This window comes from Falco punctatus (assembly GCF_963210335.1).
Source record: "Falco punctatus genome assembly, contig: scaffold_103, whole genome shotgun sequence".
Lineage (NCBI taxonomy): Eukaryota > Metazoa > Chordata > Aves > Falconiformes > Falconidae > Falco > Falco punctatus.
The window spans coordinates 209920-237226 of record NW_027660142.1 but is presented as its reverse complement, the minus strand read 5'-3'; the positions used below and the strand labels follow the sequence as shown (position 1 = coordinate 237226).

The 27307-nt window shown below is 47.0% G+C and overlaps 1 long non-coding RNA gene across 1 annotated transcript; it reads left to right on the top strand.

Annotated features, from left to right (window-relative positions):
• The first annotated feature begins 16348 nt into the window (after nt 1–16348).
• LOC308057847 lies at nt 16349–23163 on the top strand. The gene is made up of 3 exons (XR_013925493.1): nt 16349–16507; nt 21034–21262; nt 22691–23163. It is a non-coding gene; the product is annotated as an uncharacterized lncRNA (long non-coding RNA).
• Nucleotides 23164–27307: the final 4144 nt, after the last annotated feature.

The window sequence follows — 27307 nt, the reverse complement described above, 5'->3', positions numbered from 1 at the left end:
TTCAGACCTACAATGACCTCCAGCCCTTGCTGGCCAAGCTCAAGGTTACTGTGTTGCAGGAAATCCAGAGGTAGAGGCCAGCAGAACTAAAGGCACATCTAACAGCAGGAAAGCAAGCTGGTAGTCATTATGATGTGTGACACCACTTGTATTCTCATACAGACTAAAGGCCACAAGTGAGACTGGGGGGAGGATTAATTCTCCTAGGTGCTGAACAAACCCAGAGTGACCCTCCACCCTTGCAGTTTACAGGTGTAAACCAGGCTTATGTAAAGGAAAATTTCTAAAGTTGCAGCATTTACTTGCTCGCTTTTTTTGCTCTGAATACTTTCACTTACTTAAAGACCAGAAAACTTGAAAAGAGATCAAACCAAGAAAGGCTGGAGTCTGCAAGGAGCTGTGTGGCTCAAGCCTACAAATTATGATTTTATAGAGTTAATCTGGTTTTGGGAGTGATGCAGACAATTATAAACAAATCAAGGCAAGAAGGAGAGAGGTAGGAAATAAATGTCAAAAGATCGTAACTTATTAAGAGAAGTCTTCATGCATGCCCATGAAACCACAGACTGCATTCTCTCTTTAGATCAAGTAGGAGTCTCTAAGCAGACAAGAAAGAAAAATTTCTCCTACCGGAGCTCTGTCAATAAAGAAATGTCAATAAAGGTTCAGCTGATTAAAACAATTGCCCAACACAGAGGATAAAATAAATTTGACAGGGTGGTCTATTACTTCTTTCAGTGACAACCCTTCTCCTCTCAGTTACAAATAATTACTTAGCTTTTCATTAGCTATGTTGGAGGCACGCATCCATTTAGTATTTGGAATTTTTCACATATAATTCCCTTCTGAACGATCAGTGTGTGTTTAAGATTTTACTAAAGGAATAGGGACAAATTCTGCTCTTTGAAAATTTGATGTAAATCTGAAGTATCTGCCCTAATATAGACTTACACTTGTCGTTAAATCAGAGTAAATGAGAGGACACTTTGGCCTCGTGATACCTAGCACAGGGCCAGGAAGATAATACAAGAAAGGGTTACTTTCTAACTGCTTGTAAGATTTAAGTCAGACAAATACATGATAATAGTAAGTCTTTGTTTCTGAAAGGAGATATTCAGTCTACCCAAAGCACCATCCGAGTCATTAAAGGATTCCCAGGTGCCAGTATTTGGAAAGGGTATTAGCTATTCAAACAGTTTAGGCAGAGGTCTCTGCTGTTCTCTCTCCTGGGTCATCTCAGATGTCCTCAATCTCTGCCCAGAACTGAGTACAGGCAGCAAAGAAAGGCTGGAAATTTCAGAGGAGTAACATTTTCTCCAGAACTAGACAGAACATATTTTTCAGTCTTGCGGTAAAAAGGAGGAAACCCCTCCTTTATTAGCGCTAAGCAACTCCAAGGCTGGCAGGGTGAGGGCCATACAGTGCATGTGGAGGGACAGACTCTGCAGCAGATGCTGTGCAGGGAGCCCTCTTTTCCTCCCCTTTTCAGATATAATTTACCTGGTTCCACTCCATTACTGGGAAAAGAAACCAGATGAAAGTATCAGCATGATGCAGCTGGGTTGCTCAAACAAAGCAATTCAGCAGCAGATTGGAGGAGTGAATCCACACAAAGGCAAAAGGCTTGCTGAGGAGATGAGTGAGCTCCGCTGACAAAAGTCAGTGCCTCAGAGACAGGGATGCAAACACAGCAGAGAGGTCTCTGTTTGATGCTTGGAGGGTGCAGACAGACATCTGAAGCCACCCACCCCACCTCAGCTGGTGTCTGGCTCCTGCACATTTTTAAAGATTAATAGTTCTAAGCAGGTGCCTGAGACTGAGCAGAAATTTCAGACTGGGAACTATTTTCCTGAGGAGGAAAAAAAAAAAAGGTGTTGGAAATGGCAATTGCTATAGAAAGTGACATGAAAAAAGGCCAGTGGTCTCTGACTATCTGGCAAAGGGAGGGATGCAGATATCTCCAACGGGAATAACCTCTGCCTAGATAAAAGCAAAGCTAACTAGAAGGAGCATGTTTTCTGAAAACGTCATCTTTAATTAATGAGATCTGCCTTGTTGATTACTCTGATCCCAGAGCTCCCCTGGATTCGCTTCCTTACTTCTGCTCTGGGCTCTCAGGCAGTAGGCCAGAAACACTTATCCCATCATCAGCTTGCTGCATGCTTTTCTCATGCATCACCCAGGTCTTCCTTGCCCCTGTGCTTAAATGGTTTACAGAGGTTCTGCCTGGAGCCATCTGCAAGCTGCAAACTTGTTGGGCTTTCTTCCAAGGGCAAGTTGACTAAACCTTGTTATACCAAGACTGTGCTTACTGATGGCTGCCGATTCATTCCTCTCTGTCATATGTAATCTTGGTCATGGCTCTGAAAAACCTAAATCGTTCAGGTCCCTGCCACTATAAGACATGCTCTTCCACCACTTTGCTGTAGCAACTTCAGCTTGTAGAGACAAGATGAGTGTCAGCCATAAAAACTGAACTTGCAAAGACCAGGGATCATTGTCAGCAAGCTGCTTCCAGGGAATCACTAAAACAATTTGGCAGTATTTCATGCAGTGCCTGTCCTTGCTTAGGATGTCTAAGAACCCCTTTATTATATTGGAGTATATATTTGTGTATATATTAACTGCTAGTGCCAAGACACTAGGATGATGGGCAGCCTGAAATGCGGCTAATACCTATACCAATGCATTAAATCCTCCTGAAGCCTAATCACAGCCAGGACTACACTTACGTAGCAGTTTCTCACCGTCCTGTTTTGTCTTTCCCAGGGTTCCTCAACAGCATCCTCCTACTCAGACTGCTGGCAGTTTGACTGGCAGTATGGTGGCTGCAAGGTCAGAGGGCTGCATCTCACCCCTCTGGGTACCTGAAAAACACAAAGACAGACGTGTGTGTTCAGCTGCCAGCTGGAAGAATCACAGCTGCTCATGTGATGCCTGGGCAAGATGATATAATCAGCACATTAGTACTTCTTACCCCAGTAAACTCTACCTGTCCCCTGTGCCAAGAGCAGTCAGGAAGACAGAGGCTATTAGGGGAGTGATGAAAAATACGAAATGAACCTTAAAGACATAGAAAACTTCATGTCACAAAATGACAAAGCTCTTTGGCTCTTGTGCCTTCTTCCTGAGTAGGGCCGTATAACACATAATGTCTGCCCCGGATTACGCCAAAGAGAATCTCCAGGGAAGACTTGTCACAGTCATCCCACAGATTCCTCTTTTATCTCAGCACAGCTGTTCCCATCCTGACCTACTAGCCTGATTTCTTGCTGCCTTCTTACTGAGAATGCTACTGCAGGGATTCGATTCCAGATGTGGAGGAACCCAGCCCACAGCACACATTGTACCTTCACCCCTTCCTTTCCGAGTCTCCCAGTGACTGCACACAGCTAGCTCCGGTCTCAGTAATGGAGACAATGGCACTGGTCCCAGACAAGCCAAAAGACCCACATTCTTTGGACAGCTTGCAGTCAAAGTATTCCCAGAGTTTTTCTGTATTCAGTACGATCTCCAAACCAGAGGAAAGCGTCTATATTATACCAGGTCGGGACACCCCTGGTCCCTTCCATTCCTGTTAAACTGTTACTTGGCTGCAGTTCCTTACTTCATGCTCAGCACAGCTCAAGGCTTCATTTTGCAGCTCTTGAAGTTTGTCCAACTGTTCGTCACCCACAACCTCCTCCCCTTCTGTCAAGCAGCCACCTATCATGCCTTCCTTATTGAGAAAAACTGTACTTTTCTTTCTTGTTTCCTATCTTTTACTATCCTTACACAGTAATGACTTACACGCAGGAAAATGATTCAAAACCACACTGTTTCTGAAGCCAGACAGTCCGAACTTTTGAGATAAGTGGAAGGAAAACCAGACCTTATATTCAACACACCTGGGAGGAATAACCCCAATCTATTTCTTGGTGCATCAGAACCAACTGCAGCCTGTCCCCACCACACTGAAGTGACCTGGATGATGGATACCAGTATAACTCGTGAGCAGTGTCAGTCTAATGGGTGCCCAGGACAGTGAAACAGTTTGTCCTGCAAGAGTATTTTGAGGGTAGCCTTCTTAATCTGTACCAGCAGAAATGCTGACATGGATTAATAACTATTTTTCTTTCTCTTGAGATCAGTATACTACAGAATGCAAAGGAAGGTGAGCTAGCTTCCTCCTAAATCACTGAAAGTTTTTTCAAATGTTTTATAAAGCTGTGCAAGCATACAGGAGTCACTGTGCACTCAGCATTAACTTACAGGTACTTCAGGATTTTTAACTCTGATGCTGTAAACAGTTCTGTGAGCTTCATTCAGTACCTTGCTCAAGATGAGCGGAAGGGAACCCGAGTTTGATTTCTCACCCAAAATGATGCCAGCTCTAAATGAGTGGAGCTGGGAGGAGCTAAAGCTGTTTGGCACACAGGTACACACACGTTCTGTGCAAAGGCAGGAGAGCTCAGTCCTCTGACTGGAGCTGCTGGGCATTGCTGGAGCATGGCACCTTCCCTCCCTGAAGCAGGTGTCCACGCAAAGCCGCCTAGCCAGCAGCCGGCTGAATGATGCCTGGTGCCTCTCTCCCCTCCTGGCTGCCCGAGTGCTGCTCCAGCCTGGGATGGCAACGGATGGGAGAAACTGCTTTCAAACTGTTTAATAGCAGTGATGGTAACCTCTGACCTTAGTGAATAGCAGCGCTTTTGACCTTTCATTTGTTAAATAATGCAACCACTTACTTCCCGATCCTTATCAGTGTTCAGTAATTGGGGTCAAGACAAAGCAAAGCAGAGTACAGTTACCCACCAGACTTCACTGAACCAGGAAGAATTTCCTTAAGCTATAGATTTCCTTTTTGATAATCTTCAATCAGGACTGGCAAAAGCTAGACACTGGGTGGCTTAGAAGATCCATAACAGGCTAAAGAGCCTCTCAGCTGTTAGCATCTGGTTTGAATCCAGCTGTGGTTGACAGTGGCAGAAATTCACTTCAGATCTCAGGTTGACTCTCACTGGTTTGCAGTTCTGTTTACTAGCCAGAGAGCCATAGCATATTAACATGTGATTCTAGAGACATCAGTGATTAAATGAGCTCACAAAGCCTGAAAATGCCTATTCCCATAGAGAGAATCAGACTATGGCACAGTGGTAGGTGACAGCATGGACAGAAAGTTTGCAGTCACTCCTACATGTTCTGCCTGATTCATGTCTAGGAGAGGTGGTTAATCTTCAGGAATCTGAGTCGCTTTTTGTGTGGCGTACATAAAACTAATGGGTCAGATTGTGTGCTGCACAGCTCCTTAAAGATTTCACGTGACAGATCAGCAGGTGACAATTGTTACAGGCAGCAGTTCCAGGATCACTGTTTTCCTTAGAAATGAACAGGAAACATGAAAAAGAAACCCAAGAATTTATGATGTGACAATGGATTTAAATGTAAGTGCATACACATATATTTATTTATATAATGCACACATATAAAAGCTTCAACTTCCTGAAGATGTCAAACAAATTCTGTTTGTTTAAACACCCACACAATCTCATTATTTATTGCATTTTGTACTAAGTCAGGTTGCAAGGGCAGGGACTGTTTCATGGCTGTCTGTATGGGATTCAGCAAATGAGCTCCCAAAGAGTGACTTGCACAAAGAGTGAAAGCACAGAGTGCTGTCGTTTATAAACGAGCCAATTGATTATAGATGTACACGAGCTAGGTAAGAACTGTAAAAAAGACACTGCAAGTAATGAGATTCAGAGGTTTGGATTTTTTTAATATTTTTTTTTTTTTTTGCTGCCGTTCATGTAACAAATGAGGAAGGTGGAGCCCTTTGTGGTATCCTTTGTGGTGTAATTGTATGCCCTCCTGCTTTTGGACGTACATTTGGATTTGGGCCTCTTGAAATGGAGGCCATTGACCTAGGCAGGGCAGCCACCCCTAACCGCATTCCGAGCGGGCTGCTGCCCCTCAGGGCCGGGGCTGGCTCCCCACAGGCCCGGCACAGCCTGCCCTGCCTGCCCAGGCTCTCCAGGGCCCTGCTTTCTCCGCCGTTCCCCGAAGCCCGCGGTGCCCCAGGCCTGCGCACGGCCTCCGGGCCGCGGCCACCCCGCTCCCCTCAGCCCCGCATCGCGCGGGAACGGCCGCCGCCTCACGCCAGGCACTGAGGTACACTGGCCCTGCGCGGCTCCCGGCGCGCCCAGGCCCTCAGCCCCGGCACTCCGGCCGCCTGCGCCCGCCGGCGCCACCGGGAAGGTGGGACCCGCCATTGCCGTGCATAGTTTATGTCAGCGGTTAGCACTTATAGCTGCAGCGAGTTCTCTAGATATAGGGTGTAACCAAACGGGCACAGAGGGTTGGTCTCAACTCAGTGCCCATTGCTCATCTAGGACTGCAGTTAGCATGGCGTGCAATGCACATCATTGATGACTGATGTCACCCATTTCCGGCAAGTCTTCGGTCTTCTGTGGAGTCCACTGAAGAAAGATTGTGATTCTTTCCTATGTTGTGGGCATTAGAGAAACGATATGATACTCTATGGTGTGACGAACGTTAGCCTAGCTCACTCTGTTAATGGTCATCAGTGGCTGTTTGCAGGTCTTTCTTTGATGGAGGCAAAAAAGTTAAGTTCCTATTTCCATTTCACTGAGCCTGTTAAGCTGAAGAATAAAACCCTGCTGGAAAAGGCTGACCTCGACCCATCCACTGACTTTCTAGACTCTCTGGAGCGTGATATCCCACAAGGTAAAGGTAGAAGAATCGACAGATGCAATGAAAGGGAAGGCAGCCTTGAGTAGTCTGGGAAATGCTGAGGTGACAGGATGCAGGTTACTATGGAGTTTGGTATGCTTGTGAGGAGCTCCTGCAAATCTGTAAAGGAATTGTATCCTTTACTAACTGTTGTACTTAGTTCCCTTCTTAAGCAAGTCTAAATGCTTACAGTGGTAGATGTAAGTGTACCAGAGCTGTTACATCCTCACAACAGATCTGACCACATCAGCAGTTAATAACCCCTCTGCCTGAGTGGCATATTGTCTCTTGGCTTGGGTAAAGCCTGTGACAGCTGGTGTCCCTGTGGGGAGAGATAACTCCGCCAGTGACAGAGGGAATTTATGTGGTTTGAAGTATTGAAGAGACCTCTTGTCTCACCCAGTATTGCTGCTCTTTATCTAAATGGGCTCTCATTAACACTAAGCTGGTATCTCTGAGAGGCTGAATTCAAATGTTCCTTTGATAAACTGTGTTAGATGCTGCAGTGGGGAATAATCTGTATTCTAGTGGGATTACACTGGAAGCAGAAAGGAAGATGTGCCTACTGGAATGTATTTTCAGTTCACATCTCTATTGTTCTGCTGGACAACTGCTAAGTATATTTAAAGCTTCTTCCTCTGGCAGGCTATTTCTCTAAAGAGATGGGCATGATTTTTATTTGCTTCTAACTACCTTTTGCTGATTTGTTGCATTTTTTTGGATTGGGCCAAGTGTTTTCATGGCCTGCTGTCTAGAAAGAACAGAAAGAAAGATTCTTGGGTCATAGTCAGAACTTAAGTTTGCTATTTTATTCCTATCCTGGAGTAGCAGGATAGGATAGTAGGTGACCTGTGCCTGATGGATTTGGCTGGAAGGACAGTGAATTACCAGTGCTCTGACTTTCAGACTTCATGTGTGTGTGATTAGACAAGATATATATATATATCTCGTCCAATCTTTCCTTTGACTGAGAAGGAACCTAGTGAGCTCCTGCCTGAATTCTGAACATTTCTGACTGTTCAGAGCATAAACAGCGCTAAAATGTAAACGATTGTTCAACTTACTGGGAGTGTCCTTGCTGCAGTCATTTTACAAAGGTGTAGTCTGGAGGGACTGCACATTTTTATGTATGCTGGCCCATTGAGCTGGCCCTTTTGACTCAAAAAGGCCAGGGAGATTAGGTCCTAGATACCTCCTAAGAAAATTTTAGCTGCAGTTTTGTATGGTAGTTCAGGCATTGCTACTGTTTGCATTCCCTGCCCACCCTTTTTTTCCTAGGGTTTGTGGTAGGGAGACTTTTTAATTTTGTGAGGCCTGAAACCATAGAGCCACTGCAACAGGCGATAAATCTGGGGTGCTTTCTATGTTTCCACTAGAAAACAGGCACCAAGGGCTAAGAGCCTTGTTGCTAGGTAGGGCCTGGCGGCCGGAAGATCTCGCGCTGTACGGAAACACAGGGCCCCCCTCCAGGTAGCCAACAGCTTTTGGTTTATGATGTAAGCAGACGGAAGTGACATTGTAAACCTAGGCTATATAGTGTCACGTCGTTCAGCAATAAACGCCATTTGCCATCCACCACATTGGTGTCTGTGAGCTGATGGACCGCGCGGCCAGGGGTCGGCCGCCGTGCCGTTCCTGAACCAGGTCACCGCGTGCCTGTGAAGGCAACAAGTGGTGCCGAAACCCGGGAACAATCACCTGGAGTTGGGTGAACGGCGGCCGGAGCGGCAGGACCAGCCCGGCGGGGAGGACGCTCCCGGACCAGCCAAGAGGATGGAAGCTCTTGCGAAGGTCGTATTACAGCTGCATAAGCAGTGGGGTATTGACTGTAAGCCCAAAGATTTTACTCTCGCAGTCGTGAGACTTTTGGAGCTGGGGGCCATTGACCAGCCGGTGGATATACTCCACCCAGATGTGTGGGACAAATGTTCCCGCGCTTTATGTGATGAAACGATGTCTACTGGTAGTGGGAAAAATCTGAAAGCGTGGGGGAAAGTCGTCCAGGCTCTCCAAAAAGCTAGACACGAGCAGGAGACCTGGAAAGCTGCCAGGGATTGTCTGTTAACCACCCTGCGGGTGGGAATTGGGGCGGCTACGCAAACCTCACGCCCTCCGGCTGAGGAGGGTTCCATCGACCCTCAAAGCCGACAGAAAAGTGACGCGCCCACTCAGCGTCCGAAAGACTGTAACATCTTCAGCTCACCCACAGACTCCTCGGCGAACTCCTTTTGGGGCAAACTGGCTGCAGAGGCCAGGGGCGCTGAGGCGAAAGCCGAGGCTGAAAATACACGGATTGAACCACCACCATATGTGCCCCAAGATGTCGCCGAGCAGCAAGAAGAAGGGCGGGGCGAGACCACCCCCGGCGGGAGCAGGGGGGGAGTGCTAGAGTTAACAGGCGCACACAGAGGGGAGGGGGAGGAGAATGGGAAGGAAAAGAGTGATTGGCATGACCAAAAAAGGGAAAAGATCACGAGCGAGGGGCAGAAAGCTAATCAGAATGACCCTCCCCAAAACCGTCCTTATAAGGCAGGCACCTCCCCAAGTGGAAGGCAGGGCGGGCAAAAAGGGAAAGAACCGCCCAATTACACAAGAAAGGGGAGGGGCCGAAGCCCGACCACATACCACCAGCACCCGGAAGTGAACAGTCAGTCGGACTCTGACTCCGACTCAGACTCTGCATGGGAGACTTGGCTTGCAAATACAAAGACCAAAATATCACCACTCACGGGGAAAGAAAAACCTAAGGGGACAGAAATTACTCTCACTGATTGGAGAAAAATACAAATTGCATGTGCCGATTGGGCCCCATCGGACGCACTAGCATTCCCAGTCCGAGTGACGGACGGGGGACAGAGGGTTCACTCGCCCTTAAGCCCTAAGGATATACAAGCGATTGTTAAAGCAATCGCGGGCAAAGGACTCAATTCGGCCATGGTCTCCACCCTCATAGATGGGGTTTTTGGGGGAGATGATTTGCTCCCGTTCAATATAAAACAGACCTGTAGGTTGATTTTTGACGGGGCAGGGATGATTGTGTTTAAACAAGAATGGGAAGAGAACTGTGCGAGGCAGTTAGCCCGAGTAACCGGAGCGGATCATCCGCTACACGGCTCCAGCCTACAGCGGTTGATGGGTACAGACCCAACAATGATTACCCCCCAAGCACAAGCCCAGGGCCTGCGGGCCCATGAAGTTATGGCAACCACCCGTGCAGCTAGAGAGGCTATTCGCACAACCTCTAGAGTTATTGCCAAGCCATCGCCATGGTCCACAATAAAACAAAAAGAAAGCGAGAGTTTCACACAGTTTGTAGATCGCCTCCAAGCAGCAGTCGATTCCTCGACCCTGCCCCCAGAGGCAAAAGGCCCGGTTGTCGCAGACTGTTTGCGGCAACAGTCTAATCTAAAACCCAAGGAAATCCTGCGATCGCTGCCACCTGGGTCAAGTCTCGCAGACATGATTAAACATGTAGTGAGCGAGGAACACCTAGCCCCAATCCAAGTGGCCGTTCGTGCACTGGCTAATGTGATGATATGCCCCAAATGTGGCCAACCAGGCCATGCGATGATTAATTGCCCCCAATCAGGAGACCCGCCAACAGCACTCCCCCCGCAAAACCGATCTAAAGGACCATGTTGGGCCTGTGGAAAGAGAGGGCACCTCGCGAGGGAATGCAGACTTAAAAAGCAGGGAAACGGGAAGGGGAGGGGGCCCCTGGGCCGCACACAGCCCTCTCCCACTTGGGATGTCAGGCGGCCCCATTACACCAACCCCAGACAGGGGGGGTCACTCCCGAACCCGTTGCCCCTGCAGGAAGCAACCAACTTTATGGCCCAGCCAACGACCCCACAAACCTGGCCTCCGTCCCAGGGACAGCAGGGACCGCCCGGTGGGGGCGAGACCCCTGGGTGGCCCTGGCAGTAAGGTGTGACAACCCGCCAGTGGTGTGGAGGATTTGTTCCCTCCATAATTCCCTAAATGGTACCACCATCAGTATCCCCTTTTTGTTTGATACCGGAGCAGATGTTACAGTCATTCCTGAAACGAGCTGGCCCCCACCTTGGAAATTGGAAGACGCCTCCATGGTGGGTGGAGTCGGGGGATTAACCTGAGCTCGGAAAAGTGCTCACTTGGTAGCAATCACGCTCCACACAGAAAAGGGACCAGAAAAGACCATTACCCTCTTCCCATACGTCATGTCAGGAGTTCCACCCCTGTTGGGAAGGGACACCCTAGCCTTATTAAAAGCCAGAGTGACAAATTTACAGTAAGGGCCACTGCCGTACACCCACTCCCACCGATCAGACTGACATGGAAATCGTCTGACCCAGTCTGGGTCGAGCAGTGGCCCCTGTCAAAGCCTCGAATGGATGCCCTTCTTGAGTTAGTTGACCGCGAACTGCAACGAGGTCATATAGAGCCTTCCACTAGTCCATGGAACACCCCAGTCTTTGTAATACCCAAACGAGCAGGCGAGGGGTTTCGTCTCCTCCACGACCTGCGTGAGGTAAACAAAAAAATCCAACCAATGGGTCCCGTTCAAACACTGTTGCCCATGAACTCCATGGTTCCGGAGGGACAACCTTGTGCTGTCCTTGATATTAAAGATTGTTTTTTCTCAATACCTCTGCATGAGGCGGACAAAGAGCGGTTTGCTTTTTCTGTAGTGTTTCCAAACAGCCAACGCCCTAACTTGCGCTTCCAGTGGAAAGTGCTGCCCCAAGGAATGATCAATTCACCCACTATCTGTCAAATCACAGTGGATCGAGCACTGGCACCGGTTCGGCGCAGTGACCCGACTGCGACTATCATTCAATATATGGATGATATCCTGATTGCCGCACCATCAGGCAATCAGGTAGACCACCTGGTGACAATCATTTCAGAAACCCTCAAGACAAACGGGTTTGAAATCACGAGTGCAAAAATTAAAAGAGGACCCTGTGTCAGTTTCTTGGGAATGGGAATCACAAGTTCTTATATAACACCTCCTCAAATAAAAATCCGTCGAGCCGTTAAAACACTCCATGATATGCAGCAGTTAGTGGGGTCTTTGCAATGGCTCCGCAATGTTGTCCTGATCCCTCCCGAAATCATGGCCCCCCTGTACGATCCTTTGAAAGGGAAACACCCATGGGAACAAAAAACTCTGACGACAGAGGCAGTAAACTGTCTCGACTTTATCGAACAACAGGTGTCATCAAACACGCTCGCCAGGTGGAACCCAGCTATGCCACTCGACCTGTATGTGCATTTCACGGAAGGGGGGAGGGTAGGAGCGCTGGCCCAAGGCCCTCCTGAAAAAGCTCAGCCAATACAATGGATAGTCCTGGGAAAAACGTCACGCGCTTTCTCTCCAGGAGTCGAGTGCCTCGGTAACCTCATCATGAAAGGCAGGAAACTCGCCCTAAGGCATCTGGGCATTGAGCCAGCCAGAATATACCTACCCTTTCGCAAACAGCTCCCAACACAATCAGTGGCAATGTCAGAATATCTAGCTATAGCCCTCGCCGGATTTGGGGGGGAAGTCCGGTATGCCACAAAGCCCCCCTGGACTCAAATGCTAGCTATTGTCGACGTCGACCTCCCGCGGAAAATCATGGACCGGCCCCAACAGGGACCAATGGTCTTCACAGACGCATCCTCAGCGACCTCAACTGCGGCAGCAGTATGGCAGTCGGGAGGAGAATGGCACTGTGTCAAAATGACCGATCGTGCGATCTCCGTCCAACAGCTGGAAGCAGCAGCTGTAGTGCTGGCATGCGGTCTGTTCCCAACAGAACATCTCAACATAGTAACTGATTCAATGTTTGTGGCCAAGCTTTGCTTAGCCATGTCAGGGCCCGGCGTGTCAACATCCACAATAGCTCTGATGCTAGAAGAAGCACTTTTTTCCCGAAAGGGCACTATATCGGTTATCCATGTCAACAGCCATAACCCAATCAAAGGGTTCTTCCAAATCGGCAACGACAAAGCAGATGCCGCTGCAAAAGGGTTGTGGACACTGAAAGATGCCCGCCAATTACATGAGTCCCTCCACATTGGAGCTAAAGCGTTAGCAAAGAGATGTGGGATCTCGGCCACTGACGCGAAACATATAGTAGCTACATGTCCCCACTGTCAAAAAGCACCATTGTGGTCTAGCAGAGTCAACCCCAGAGGTCTTAAAGCCTCTGAGGTGTGGCAGACAGATTTTACGCTCTGCCAATTGCTAAAACCTCGAGCATGGCTAGCAGTAACTGTAGACACATATAGCGGGGTGATCGTAGCGACACAACACCTTAAGACCGACGCAAAGGCAACCATCCAACATTGGCTAACAGCCATGGCGTGGCTTGGCATCCTTAATCAGATCAAAATGGACAACAGCCCAAATTTTGTGTCTAAATCAGTCCAGGTGTTCGCTCTGAAATGGGGTATTACTCTGATACACGGTATCCCATATAATAGTACAGGACAAGCCATAGTCGAATGGGCAAATCAAACTCTGAAATCTAAATTAGAGGTATTAGCAAAAACAGAAGGTTTTACCAACGTCATTCCCTCAAGGGACCAGGCACACTTATTAGCAACAGCCCTGTTAGCTTTAAACCAGTTCCCCAGGGGAGACGAGGTGAATAGCCCTGCCCAGAAGCACTGGGCCACTCGAGCGCTAGAAGAAGGTCCGTACGTCATGATCAGAAATGAGCTAGGAGAGTGGGAACAAGGGTGGAAATTAGTTCTGACAGGGCAAGGGTATGCTGCGGTCAGAAAAGATAGCAGAATCAAATGGTGTCCACTTAAGTCTATCAAGCCAGACCATCAAAATAAAACTAATGAAAACTGTGAGTTTTTATCTGCAGGACCAGATCATCGGACACCCCCGTAACCAGTATACCCTGGTGACAAGAGAAGACGACGAGTCGGCAAGCGGCCTGTCCGCATCTGAGAGCTCTGCACCGGCGGAGTCCAGACAACGGCGAAACAGCTCCCGCAAGGCGGGGCTGCGATGTTTTTGTGTGATCTCAATTTTGGGGTTCATAACGCCGTCTAGCGGCTTGTATGAACATCAGCCGTGGGAATGGGTACTGGCAAGATGGGAGGACCAAAAGATACTGCAAAGGATAGTTACCCCGGGATCCCCTAGTTTTCAAGTATATCTCTGTGATCTAATCCTCTCAACCCCCTGTTCGAACACTATAATGTATTATATGTGTCCCAGCTCTAACCCCGGCAAATCTTACTGTAAACGTCCCTAATCAGTATTACTGTTCTCGCTGGGGCTGTGAAACCATCGCATCTGGCTGGAAGGTAGCGAAACCAGACCCGTTTCTTAAAACCAGTTGGGGACCAATAGGCTGCACCCCTAGGAGACCAAGTGGGATGGGAAGGACAGTATGCCGAGGGAAATGTGACTGCCAACATATTTTCTTAAACGTAACCAATGAAAATGACCTAGGATGGACCATCGGCAAAACTTGGGGCGTTAGATACTGGCAACCCGGCACAGATAGGGGGGGACTGTTTTTTATTAAAAAACAGGAAGTAAAAAGCAGAACAGCGATTGGCCCCAACGTCGTGATCAAAAGTGATAACCAGCAAAGAAAAGAAAACTTGCAGACTGCCATGCCCGCCCCAGCCGATCCCTTACTAACCAAGCAGATAGTTCCCTCAAGCCAACCTAACATGAACCTTCACCATTTACCCGACAAGCCATTTTTTAGCGTGTTAGATGCCACCTTTCGGTCGCTGAATCAGTCAAACCCGGATCTCATGAATTCCTGTTGGTTTTGTTATGACGTGTATCCCCCCTTCTATGAGGGCATTGCCCTTGATGCTTCCTTTGATTATTCATCAGACAGCAATCCAACCCAGTGTAGGTGGGATACACCATGGAAAGGAGTTACCTTGAACCAAGTCAGGGGCCTGGGCGTATGTATTGGTAATGTCGCCCTAGCAAGCTGGGATAATGCTGTCTGCGCAAGAACCATTGCGGTTGACAAGACCCGTAAATGGGTGATCCCATCCGCACCCGGAATGTGGATCTGCCATCGATCAGGAGTAACTCCCCGTGTGTCCCTCAAAATTTTTGACGATTCTGCTGACTTTTGTGTACAAATTCTGATTGTTCCTAGGATCCTATACCATCCAGAAGAAGAAATGTACCGCTACTGGGGAGAAGCCAATAGCAGGCTTCAAAAAAGAGAAGTACTGACAGCTGTAACAATAGCAAAGCTGCTTGGTTTGGGAGCAGCTGGCACGGCCACGGGAGTGACCTCCCTAGTGACCCAGTGACGAGGCCTGCCTCAACTGCAAGCTGCCATCGATGAAGACCTACAAAAAATCGAGAAATCCATTACCTTTTTGGAGTAATCCCTCTCCTCGCTATCAGAGGTTGTTTTGCAGAATAGACGGGGATTAGACCTCCTGTTTATGCAACAAGGAGGCCACTGTGCCGCCTTGAAAGAGGAATGTTGCTTCTATGCGGACCACACCGGAGTAGTTAGGGACTCGGTGGCCAAATTGAGAGAGAGATTGGCTCAAAGAAAAAGAGACAGGGGAGCCCAACAAGGGTGGTTTGAATCATGGTTTAACCAATCTCTGTGGCTAGCCACCCTGATATCCACCTTGGTAGGTCCGATTGCAATAATCCTGCTGACACTGATCTTCGGACCCTGTATATTAAACAGGCTTGTGTCCTTTGTCCAGAGCCGGCTAGAAAGGGTCAACATCATGTTTGTAGAACACCAACAACTGCTTTAAAAATGTACTTGATCAGTATTTCCCCCGATTCTCCCTGGCTCTCCCCAAATATCCCAAGCTACACTCCATTACCCCCAGTCGCTTCCCAAGTGCCAATTGCTCAGTGTGCCTTATCTTTGTACTCTTTTTTAGAAATATTTTTACTATTTTAGCCTGTTGGGTTAAGCGGGGGGGGGGGGGGGGGGGTGGGGGGTGGGTGGGAAATGTTGCTAGGTAGGGCCTGGCGGCCGGAAGATCTCGTGCTGTATGGAAACACAGGGCCCCCCTCCAGGTAGCCAACAGCTTTTAGTTTATGATGTAAGCAGACGGAAGTGACATTGTAAACCTAGGCTATATAGTGTCGCGTCGTTCAGCAATAAACACCATTTGCCATCCACCACATTGGTGTCTGTGAGCTGATGGACCGCGCGGCCAGGGGTCGGCTGCCGTGCCGTTCCTGAGCCAGGTCACCGCGTGCCTGTGAAGGCAACAGACTGTGTTAGATTAAATTGTTTGCAGTAGTCATTGTATTAAATTAATTGTAATTGGCTACAATGCTGGCTTATCTGTTTTTGAGTTTGCTGCCCAATCTTTAAATCCTGGTAGGCTGACAAATGGGACAAGCTGGTTAGAGGAATGAGCCTCTTTCCAGGGAAAGCTCCACTGACTTGAACTTTAAGCCTAAACTATCACCTTACTGCGTTTACTTTGTGTGTGTTAATGCTTACCTGATAAATATATTTCAGTTGATTTATCAGTTTAGTTACAAGTTGGAGTAAGTGGTCCTTGGCTATACGTAAACCTCTCCTCTGCTTTTTTAACATGTTGTGTGTCATAACACTTACTGTTGTACTTCAACACAAACCGGGAATGATTCTGGTAGTGTTGCAATCTAACGGTAATACTGCATCATCTTGTCTGTGAAGAGAAGGGAATCAAGCCGACTGTCGCTGTTCTACCAGGCAGGGTGGACACCCGAACAGCTTCGGTCTCAATGCCCAAGCCTGGGCCCAGCCCAAGAAACGACTGTCTGCTTCAGTAATTTGGCCATAAGGTATTAACTGGTTGTGTGGGAAGGTGCCTAAACAATACTGTCTGTTCTTTGCTTTGGTATGTCTCATCTGTAATGGATTCTTAAACGTTGGGTGTTGCAGGAGGCTTGGAGAGGCTGTGCTGGTCCCTGGCTGGCAGGCCATGCCCTGTGGCAGGGGCTGGGGTCTGCAGGCGGGCAGAGCTGCGGTGTGCAGAGGCGCAGCCCGTCCCCCGCTGAGTCACTCTGCCGGCTGCTCCGGGGAGGCTGCTTTGAGCAGCGCTTTTGCTTTTGTATTCCTCTTGCTGAGAGGCAATGTTTTACTTTTGTTCTCATGAGATTTTGTCACGTTAGCTTTAGGCCCGTTTCTCACTTATTAATTAAACCTGGTCTGCGAAGGACTGGGGCTGCCCTTCTTCCACCCGTGCTGTGATGTCATGTGCAGATTTTGTATGTAAAGTCTCTGCTCTGACATCATGGCTGACCCCTGTGCAAATACCTGTCTTGGGCTCCAAGTGCAGTATTTTATACACCCGTTCAAGCCACCCACCTTATGGTAATTACAGCATGACAGGATTTCCCTTGTTTGCTTATAGGAGATTTGCATGGAATAGGGTTTTAGGCTTTAAAAAGGTTAGGATACAGCCCATCCCCTACTTCCCTCTACTTCGCTGATCCAGTTATCCTCTTAAAGGAATTAGAATGGTATGACACTACTGGCTCTTGGGGAAAAAAATATTGTGACTGTTTTCTAGTGCTGCGTTACTTTTTAGGTGCTTGTACATTTGTTTTGGTGTCCCATTCCCTTACCCTGTGGTTCATCCTAGTATCTTTTCATATTGAGTCGAGGCCAACCACTGTGTCCCTCACCACTGCTCCTTTCGCTATAGGAGCAGGCAGATAGGGCAAGTAAGAAACAAGCGGTAAAAGTGCCGAGCAGAGGATTTGGTTCTCCCTTTCCCAGGCATCCCTTTGATTTGCTTTGTGACTTATTCCATGGTCCTTTATTACCTCTTCTTTAAGAAAAGATAGGTATTTACCACACTGCCATAACGTGAGTTTTAATTAACCCACAGCTGAACAAAGCAAACCAGACCTAGCACAGATAGTTCTGTCATTCATTGGCATGCTTTAGGCGGGTAAAATGGGAGGAGGTTTACCCGGAGACCTGTCTTCCCTAGTTGTTTAGCTCCTGGCACCACCACCTATCCATCACCTGCCTCAGTCCTACCTTTCTTTTCAGGGTTGTGCAGATTATCAAGGCATATAGGTTGTGTGAGGTCTTGATTTTCGAGCCTTGCTTCTTTGGAGGAGATGCCCTTGTCTGCACAAGGGGTGAGGCATGTGTCACTGTAGATGTCCACCAAGAGCTGGACACCTGGCCATCCTGACATGAGGTGTCTTGAAATAGATCTGTATCAGTCATGCCAGTCTATACATGTGCAAGACATTAGGAAGAGCTATAAGAAAGCAAATGCAGCGTAGTCGTGTATTCTGCACATACACACCACACACCGTGGTGTTCTAAAGCAGCCTTCTGCTTTCAGCCTCCCAGGCAACGTTACTTTACAGGACTGTGCCTTTTTGTGGTGGTTCCCAGGCTTGTTCAGTCTCTTACTGAGCCTTCTTTTATGGATGGATGTTTTTTCTGTCGTAGGTGATGATCAGGGCTTGTATGTAAATCTGAAGTTTGACAGGTAATCTCCGTGGAGCAACAGTAGTGGGTAACAGGTAAACTGAAGCCAGGAAAAGGCAAGAGCACGCCTGCAGTTTCAGGCAGTGAGGCTGTAAAGAGGCTGTGTAAGGACAGTGGTGATGACTAATATGTTGTCCTTTCCAGATGCAGACTTGTGGGGTTTGTGGCAAAACAAAATAGCACGTCAGCACAGGATACAGATGCATCCACAAGTCATGACGAAACGAGCTGGTTTGCCTTTACAATTCATTTATCAGATCACTTCCTGTTCCCATTTTGAGGCTAGAGGCTAATGATTGATAAGTATCACTTCAGGAACACTACATGGTGCTCAGCTCAAATGATGTTCAGTTAAAAACCAAAACAAACAAAAAAACCCCACCCCCACAAAACCCGAAGAGTGTCTGTTTTGGCTTGAAGAGTATTAAGCAACCTGGGAGGACAGCTGAAAACACTTTGCATATGCCGAAGCAAACAAGAATTTTTGTTGCCAGTTTGGATTTGGGGAGTATACAGAGATGTTCATATGCAACGAATCAGTCCCCAGTTCAGAACTTAGATGCTCATTTGCCTGGGGGGGGATGACCCTCCTATACTTTTTTTTTATTTAATCAGTGAAAACTGCTAGCTGGGAATTGATTTGGGGGATCGGATCCAGAAACACCTTTCTCTGAAAGGCAGCAGTAACAGCAGTTCAGTAGAAAGGATAAACAGCTTATAGGTGTCTTCTGACACTGAATATTGGTCTAGGACCCAGATTACTAGAAATGCTGTCCTTCCAGGCTTTAGTAATAATCTAAACGTTTCTATAGGTTTTCTATTAATTAGGATACGTAGGGGTGTTTACTGACCATTGAGAAATAATTCCAGTGTTTATCAATCTTGCTGTGTTGTTGGCCGCTTCAACTTGCTGGAATTTGCCACTTTTAATTTGAGGGCAGAACTCTGTGGTTCTTATGCCTATTCCAAGAATTCACGAGGGAGAATAAAAGGCTGTGTGTTGTTTTGGGGTGGGGTTTTTTGTTTGGTTTGGTGGGCTTTTTTGGTTGTGATTTTTTGTTTTGTTTTTTAGAACAACAACCGCCTCAGACACACTGCCATGTCTTAGTCACCTCCTCATTTTCTAGTTCTGTGCAAACGTGCTGCATTAAAATGACAGTCTCTCTTGGTCTGCCCTTACGGAGCCAAGGCAGTTACGGCTGCGATTCCAAAGAGAGGCTATGTCCTTTATTTCATTTGATTCCTATTAGCTGTAACAGAGTCACTGGACAGCACTGAAGGATGCTTTACTCAATGTTCTGTCCTGTTTTTGTTTACCCGATTGCCTTAACGGCACAGAAACCATTAGGAACAGCCTTCAGCAATAAGTATTTAGACCCTGTTCAGAGCTTTGAGCACAGCCATGTGAGTTATCTGCTCTGTTTCTCTGTGCTGCTTCAGATTTAAGTTTTTAGAGTAAATGTGGAGTGTGATCAAGTACATTTCGGAGCAATTTGCAGGCACTGCTTTTGGAGCCCGTGACAAACTGCCAATGTGAAATAATGCCTCCTGCGACGCTCATCTGCACGGGAAGCTGTGGGAGCAGCACTAAGCGAGGGTTGAGGGCAGAAGGCTTGAGGCTTCTACTTCTTGCCTACAGGTAACAAGCCTGGCCCCGACCAGGGACTGGGGCTCTATGGAGGAGTTTTCCCTGCCTGCCACGTCCAGTTCCCGTAGCCTCTGGGGAGGGACGGTTTCTGCAGCTCCCTCTGTGCTGATGCTGCAGGCAGCAGCTGAACCAGCTGGGCTGGAGCCTATAAAGAGGATCGGAGAAGTGTACTGAGTTTTCCGATGTCCCATCCTAAGCTAGGTGCTCCCTTGTTTTTGGACCAAGGGCTCTGGGGATCTGTGCTGAACTCTTTACAGTTTATTGAGCCTCCTGTGACCAGATGTGGTGATGACCCCGCTTTGTTGAGGGGAAGGATGTCTGATGTTAACTAGTCATGTCCAGTGGAAGCCTGTGGGAGTTAACGTGGGCATAGAGAGTTCTTTAATCCAGTGCTTGGTGGCACAGACTGCTTTAATTTTGACTTAAATAAGATAGGCACTTGGAATGCAAACTGCAGAGATGTTCCACTTACAAGCAAAGCATTTGACCGTTTCACTTTTTTTAGAAAACTGAACAGGCAGTATAAATAAAGGAAGCAAGCTGAACTGTAAAAAAAATAAAATAAAAATCAGTGAAGCTATCAAGGAACTATGTGTACCCTCTAGAACAGGGGTCCTGAAACTTTTTAAACAGGGGGGCGGCGTGCAGATGAAGTGGCAGGCAGTCATCTGCAGTTGCTTGGTTCCCTTCCCCGCCCCCTCCCCCCCAACCCATGGCAGGGGCAGGGGGGGTCTGTAGATACTGGGGGCCGGATTGAGGACCCTGGGGGGCTGTATCTGGCCTGCGGGCCGTAGTTTGAGGACTCCTGCTCTAGAAATTCAGCTAGCTAACATACCAGTGGGTGAGATTTGTGCATTTTTCTTGGTGGAAAAATATTTCTGCCCTGTGAGCCCTGAGGATGGCTCTGATAGCAGGGAGAGGCAGTTTCTATCACTGTGCAGAAGGGTGATGCTTCTGCTTTCCTGGCTGGGTTTGGTAGTGCTGTCAATGGTGATTGTGTGGCTCTACCAGATCAGTCATTTGAAATGTTGCCGCTTGTTATGTATAATTGGTGGCTTTGGTCTGGTGGGAAGCTAGATCTGCCCTTCACGCTGTGTGACAGGCCATCAAGACCATGTGTCAGACTGGTTATGCCTTTACTGGTGGCTATAGAAAATCAGAGGGCAAGTGCTGCTCCTCACATTCACTCTTTCCGCCTTTTTGCAGGCTCCGTGAGAGAGCACCTAGATGTGTTTGAAGCGTCTGGGAATGAAGCAGACATGGCTTTGCCACCTCCATCAGGATCTCGGAAGGGGAAAATAGTAAGAGAAGCTACCAAAGCCCCAGCAGAATTGGGACAGGGGAGATGGGAGCTCCCAGTAGGGTTGGACATTTGGGAATTGTGTGCCAGACAAGTACAGAATAAATGCTACATGTGAAGCAAAGACACTGTAAGGTGAGGAGTGTGTGAAGGGTGTGTTTGTATGAGAAAGAGCAGTCTGAAGGCACAAAAGGAAAATTGGTTGAACACAAAGATAAAATAAATGAAAACATAAAGCAAAAGCAAGAAAACGAAAGTAGTAGGTAATGTTTATTTGGAGGGGAGTGTGTGTGTGTGTAAATCCCAAGCCTTAGGAATAGCCTGCAATTTCTAAAAAAAAACCCACCCCCAAAAAGGGCAGGCCGGGGGGAGAAAAAAAGAGACTGGTCTAGGAGAAACATGTAAGAACAGGGAAAGAACCTGGAAAGGGCATGAGGTTTAACGAAACATTTGAGTTGCCACTAGCAGCAGGGATGTCCACTGTTAGCCTGTATAAATGTGTGATCTAGTGGTGACACGGCCTCTCCTCTTTCTCTTCTCGGTCCCTGTGCTCCCCTAATACATCTGCCTAGTCTGGGCTCTGGTCCTGCCCCATCGCCAGGGTGTTTGTGCTGTGGCCAGGCTGAAGGGTCCTTAGTTTCTATTGTGCTTGTGGCGGTTCACTATAGTACAAATAATGGATATAAGCTAATTATTAATGTAAGCTATGTTGTCATCGGGAGGCTGAGTGGGAGAGAAAATTCACTTACAAAGTAAAGGTTTTCAAAGAAAATATTTACCAAAGAGCTTTCTCTGTTGATGTGTTCTGTACCTTGGAAATGGAGACTGACTGTTAAAGAAAACCTTGAGTAAAACAAGAATAAAAGAAAAATAACTGAGAGGTTACTGTGCCATGTGCACACTATTGCCAAACAAAGAACTTCAGACTTGATGACAAAGCTGTATATAAGCTTGCATGATGAAATCTGAAGCTGGATAAACGCAGCTTGGTTTTCATTTATAGTTTAGTGCCCGTCATCTGTCCAGCATCATAAAGATCTTAAAGCTGAGCCAAGTTTTAGGAGACCCTGGGTGAGTTATAGTTTCTGATGGAAACCATTCAAAGAAAGATGGGCTTTCATGCCAAAGCAGACAAAAGTTAGGGTTTTGACTGTGTTATGCTTCAAGTTTCAGAATTAAAGTCTAAGCTCAAAGTAAAATAAAACCGGGACACTTCTGGCCAACAAAAGAAAAAGTTAACTGGAGCTGCTGCTTGCTTGCTGCTTTGTTTTGGGGTTTATTTCTTTTTTTGTTGGTTTTTTTTTTTTTTTTTTGTTGTTGTGACAATCTGTAGTCTGCCTTTGTGGTTTTTTTTGTACTTCCCACGTTGTCAGAAATGAAAATGGAATACAGATTCTGTTCTGCCTTTTATTTTCTTGTTGATAAACATCTGGAGACTCAGCTTCTGTAATAACTAAGCCTTAGCAAGTAGGTCTTGCTCTACAGTGTCTCTTGGGAGTGGTTGTTACTACTGGCTCTGCTCTAGAGGAGGAAGACAGCTCAACTTGTGTTTTCCCGTTGCAGATGTTGTCCTGGAGAAGGCCATGCATAAGCGCATTCTGAAGCCGTTGAAGAGCCATAATGAAGCAATGTTGAAAGTGTTTCATACTGCAGATGGTTTTTGGAAACAGCTGAAGGAAAACTTTCAGGTGGTGCGGCAGAGGAATCCTCAGGAACTGGGCGTGTTTGTTCCAACACCAGACTATGTGGATGTTGAAAGTCTGTGACCACGCAGAAGATGTATTCACCTGAAAAGAAAGTCATGCTGCTGCTGAGAGTTTGCAAATTGATTTATACTGTTATGGAGAATAACTCAGGTATGGTGCTTCTTGTGGTTCAAGGTCATTGTTTTTCTAAACCTGGGGTTGTGTTTTGGTGGAGGAGATGAGACCACCTGATTCTGCAGCTTTGTCTCCTCCTCCTGGAGCTCTTGTAGCATCTCCTTGCCCTTTTGAGAGGGATTCTTCCTCTCTGCTTCCTTCCTGATCTCTCTGCATCTGGCAGCAATTCTTACAAATTCAGTGTGAAGCAGAGTTGTGAAGCAGCTTCAAAAAAAACCCCAACCACCAGCTTTGCTTGACTGTAGGCATTTGAATTTGGCTGTCAGAAAGGCTGTCCTGTAAGCCTAGAATTTGACACTGGTTCTAAATTAGTATTTTCCTGGAAATCGTAATAAAGGATGCACCCAGTATCTAGCTGTAGTAATTCAGCAGTGTGTATGCAATATGACAATTACAAGGGCTCTGTGTTAATGGCTGGAGGAAAGCAGCCCCTGATCCAGTGTTTTGGGTTTGCTGTGCCTCTGAATGTTCTCATTTGGATAATTTCTTTGTGTTTTTGCAAGAGAAATAACATCTATTTTTACGCTGTAGCAGGAGTCCCAAAGTGACTTGAAACCTAGATGGTGAAATGGAACCACAGACCAGTTAAGACCCGCTTGATTAGTCAGTGGCACAGTTAAAACGCTGTGCTGGACAGCATGAATTCATAGGTGCAGCTCTATTGCCTGACATCTTATCATACGCTGCCGTGGTAGGTCACGAGCTAAGGTGAAGCAATGCTGGTGGTAGTGGAAGATTTTTTTCTCTTAAGAAAGTATAAGCTGCTGCAGGTGGTTGGCAGTTTTCTTTCGAGCGCTGAATCTGCAGCTGGGCTCTGTGCCGATCAGGATGCTTGCTTTCTTTTGAGACTTGAGGTGAATGGTGAAAGCTTGAGGCTGTAAAAGACCCCCAGGCACTTTGGCAAGATTTGGGCAGGAGCTTAGACCTGGCTTATTTCTGTGCAAAATCCTGCATTTTAAAATGTATATAGGAATCTTTGCCCAAAGTGATGTAAACTTTGGTTTTTTCTCCATACTGTATTATCACATTGAGTAAGGTATTCCCAACATGCAAAAGAAAAGTACTGAGAGGCTTCTGGTGAACCATTGTACTGAGGGGCTTGGGCTAAGATGCAGCAAATGCTCCTTGGGGTTGTCTTGCTTTGTCATGTAAAGTTTTAAAATGTGGCATCGAGCCAGCACCTGTTTCCAGTACCTGCTTTGTCCTGTAATCTCAGCCATATAATAGTGTAATACCTGGAGGGTATGTCTTAGCTGGTCTGACTTTCAATATCAGCCCTTCAGTCCTCTGGAGTTTCGCCATAGTTTAAACTGGCTCCCGATCTTGATGTTTCAAGTGACCATCACACCGCTTCTGCAATGAGCACAGTTTGGCCAGACCCAGAGATCTAGCCACATAGCGTTTTCTAAAGAGAAAGTTTAAATGCGGTAAGAGGAACACATACAGACCTAGGTACAGCAGAGCCTCTGTGTGTTGCGTGCTGTTGTTACTGATGATGCTTCACCAGCTAGTTGGGAGTTACGTGAGGCTTTGCTCACTGGTGTTTTTAACCATGATCCATCAAGGAAATGTGCAGAGTTTTCATGTAAAATCTAATAGGCTTTTATATACAGGCTTCTCTGCTGGGTTTCGGACTCAGGAACTGATACTTGTGGCTGGATCCTTCCAGAAAGGGGACATCGTCCGTGCACGTATAAAGAAAATGCCCATTGATTTTCTTTTAGCCACTGACAGAAGTGCGGGTGGAGGTCAGGCCAGACTGGCATGGCTACCTCTTGTGAGTTCACCGGTTGAGCTGACACCAAGGTGAGCCCAGTCTTTAAATTCCCTTGCATGCTTCAAGGTCTGCGTCATCCAGTTTGTGCTCGTTAGAAGTACAAGATGAAGCTGGACGCTGCCCACCAAGTGTCCGATGATGTTCTCTTTGCTGCACATCCGTAACGAGAGGCTCTAGAGTAATACAAACCCGGTCAGTAAAGGCAGCAAAATAACACTTTCCTTTCAAACACCGAAACTGGTAAAAGGGTGTGATTTGTCTATCGCTGCCTGTGTTCTCTTTGACCCAGGGAGGCTGTTTGGAGCTGATGACTTCTTGCCTGTGTTGGCATATGTGCTGGCCCAGGGTGATACGCTGGAGCTGGATACTGAAACTGAATACATGGTGGAATTGCTGGACCCATCTTTGCTGCATGGAGAAGGTAATCAACTGCTATTAGAACTGAGTGGAGGTCTGGGGAAGGGAGATTCTTCCTCACCTCGTTTGAGTAGAAACCCTTTTGACGGAGTCATGTAGTCGGTGATGGCGGTAGTGTAACAAGAGAACCTCGTAATTATTTCCACCTTAAAATAAGAGAAGGCTGGTTAGCTTGCAGAGTTACAGCCCCAAGTGACCTGGGAATCTACCGACGTCTTAGGAGGGAGTATGTTGTTTTCTGCCAAGAAGGAGGAGGCGCCCTGACTTAGCAAGCAAACATAGGCTGTGCAGGTGCCAACTGTGGTTATCCTTCTGTGCCTGAAAATGTCCCGAGAGTATGTCTGGGTCTGCAGCATTCAATTGAGTTGTGAGACCTGGAATGGGACCCGGGTTAGGTGCTTTGTAAAATCTTTGGGGGAATTCTCTGCCCCTCTGGGGAGAGTGCTTTTGAGAATGTTGCCCCCCTTAATGATCCTGGTTTATGCCCGATACTTGCTTCTCACAGAGTATTTTTATGAGGCCTAGGAATATGTTTCTTAAGGCACTCTTGAACAATGGCTGAAGTCTGCTAGAGGCAAGGAAATCTCCCTCCTTTGTTTTCACGGTGGTGGTTTTAACAAAGAGGTATTCTGCCAGCCCTTGGTAGGCCCCAGAATCTATCAGTTTATGAGGAAGTTTCAAAGGTTCTTGTGACCAAGCTCAGCTGTGAGTTAAGTATATGTGTATACGTCCCATTTCTGCTGTCTCTTGGGTTGCTGAAATTGCTGTATCCTTTTACATGCCGATATGCATGACAGAACTGTGTCGGGTTTCCTCCGGTTCAGTACTAGTCTGTTCCCTGCTTTGTGTGCAGGGTGCATTGTTCAGGAATCTTAGGACAGAAAATACTTGAGATGTGAAGCTGGAGATCATTAACATGCTTGAAAGGCAGAAATATTTACTGGGCTGTTAAGTCGTGTCGTTTTTAATGTAGCAAAAGTCATTCATCTATTGGCTGGCCCTGTCTGTGCACTAGTTAAACTGTACGGTGCAGGAAAAATTGTTTAGTGCTTTGGGGTTGTGCGGTTCAAATGTAAATGTATTTTCCAGTTTGTCTGGTGGGTCTTGCGTGTCTTCCACGTATTGAACTCGTCACAGAGCTGAAAGCGAGAGGATGCTGTCGGTAATACAGAAAGCACTACTGTGAGCATACACTGCATCTCTGAATGACTCCACAAATAGACCGCGCTGCCTCTTAATTGAACGCTCCCACTCAAATAGTTTACTTGAAGAGCAAGAGAAATATATGATAGCCTGTCTTCTGTTTCTCCTGGTTGCTGAGGACTGTTGCCTCCTGCTGAGAGTCCTTTTCCTTTGTGACCTGCAGCTCCTTTTGTACATCGGCAACTCTGTTGTGGCTGTACTTTGTTCTCCACTCATGTAATAAAGGTGAAGTCTGGAGAGCTGTACACGCTGCCTCCTGAACTAGTTGGATGTAGTGTTGGACATAGGTGAACAAACACAGCCTGCCTTTTAAAAACAAAAGCAAAACCTTTGGGATGCTTCCAGGTACAAATCACACGCTCGGTCATTGCTTTGTTGCCACTAAGGGGGTCACTTTTAAGTTCCTGAACAGTGGTAGATGGTCTTTTATGTCATTTAAACAGCTGTGTTTGTTTGATCCCCACTTGAAGCTCAGGAAGAAAAAAAATCGCTGTTTGGAAACTGTTTAGAAGAAAACTCATGTTCCACCTTTGTAAAAACACTCAGGAGTAAAGGAGCGACACTGGTCATTTAAATAACCGGCCACCCCCAGCGCTAGCGGACCCAGAGATGGATACTGTTGCACCACTTTGATAATATGGAGCCCAGGCAACCACTGCACGGCTCTTAGCAGCTGAGAACACACTGTCCAGTATTTTGCAGGCAAGTAAGCTGTTTTTCTTTACGTATAAATATTTTGGCCATAGAATGCAGTGACTTTCGTGTATGTGTGCGTCTGTTTATTAAAAAAAACAAAACAGAAATCGTTTGTACTTTTGCCTGTGACCCGTTGGAACTGGCGTGGTGTTTGCGACCACTCTGAATTGTTCTTCCCCTGCTGTCCTTCACAGGAGGATATTCCTT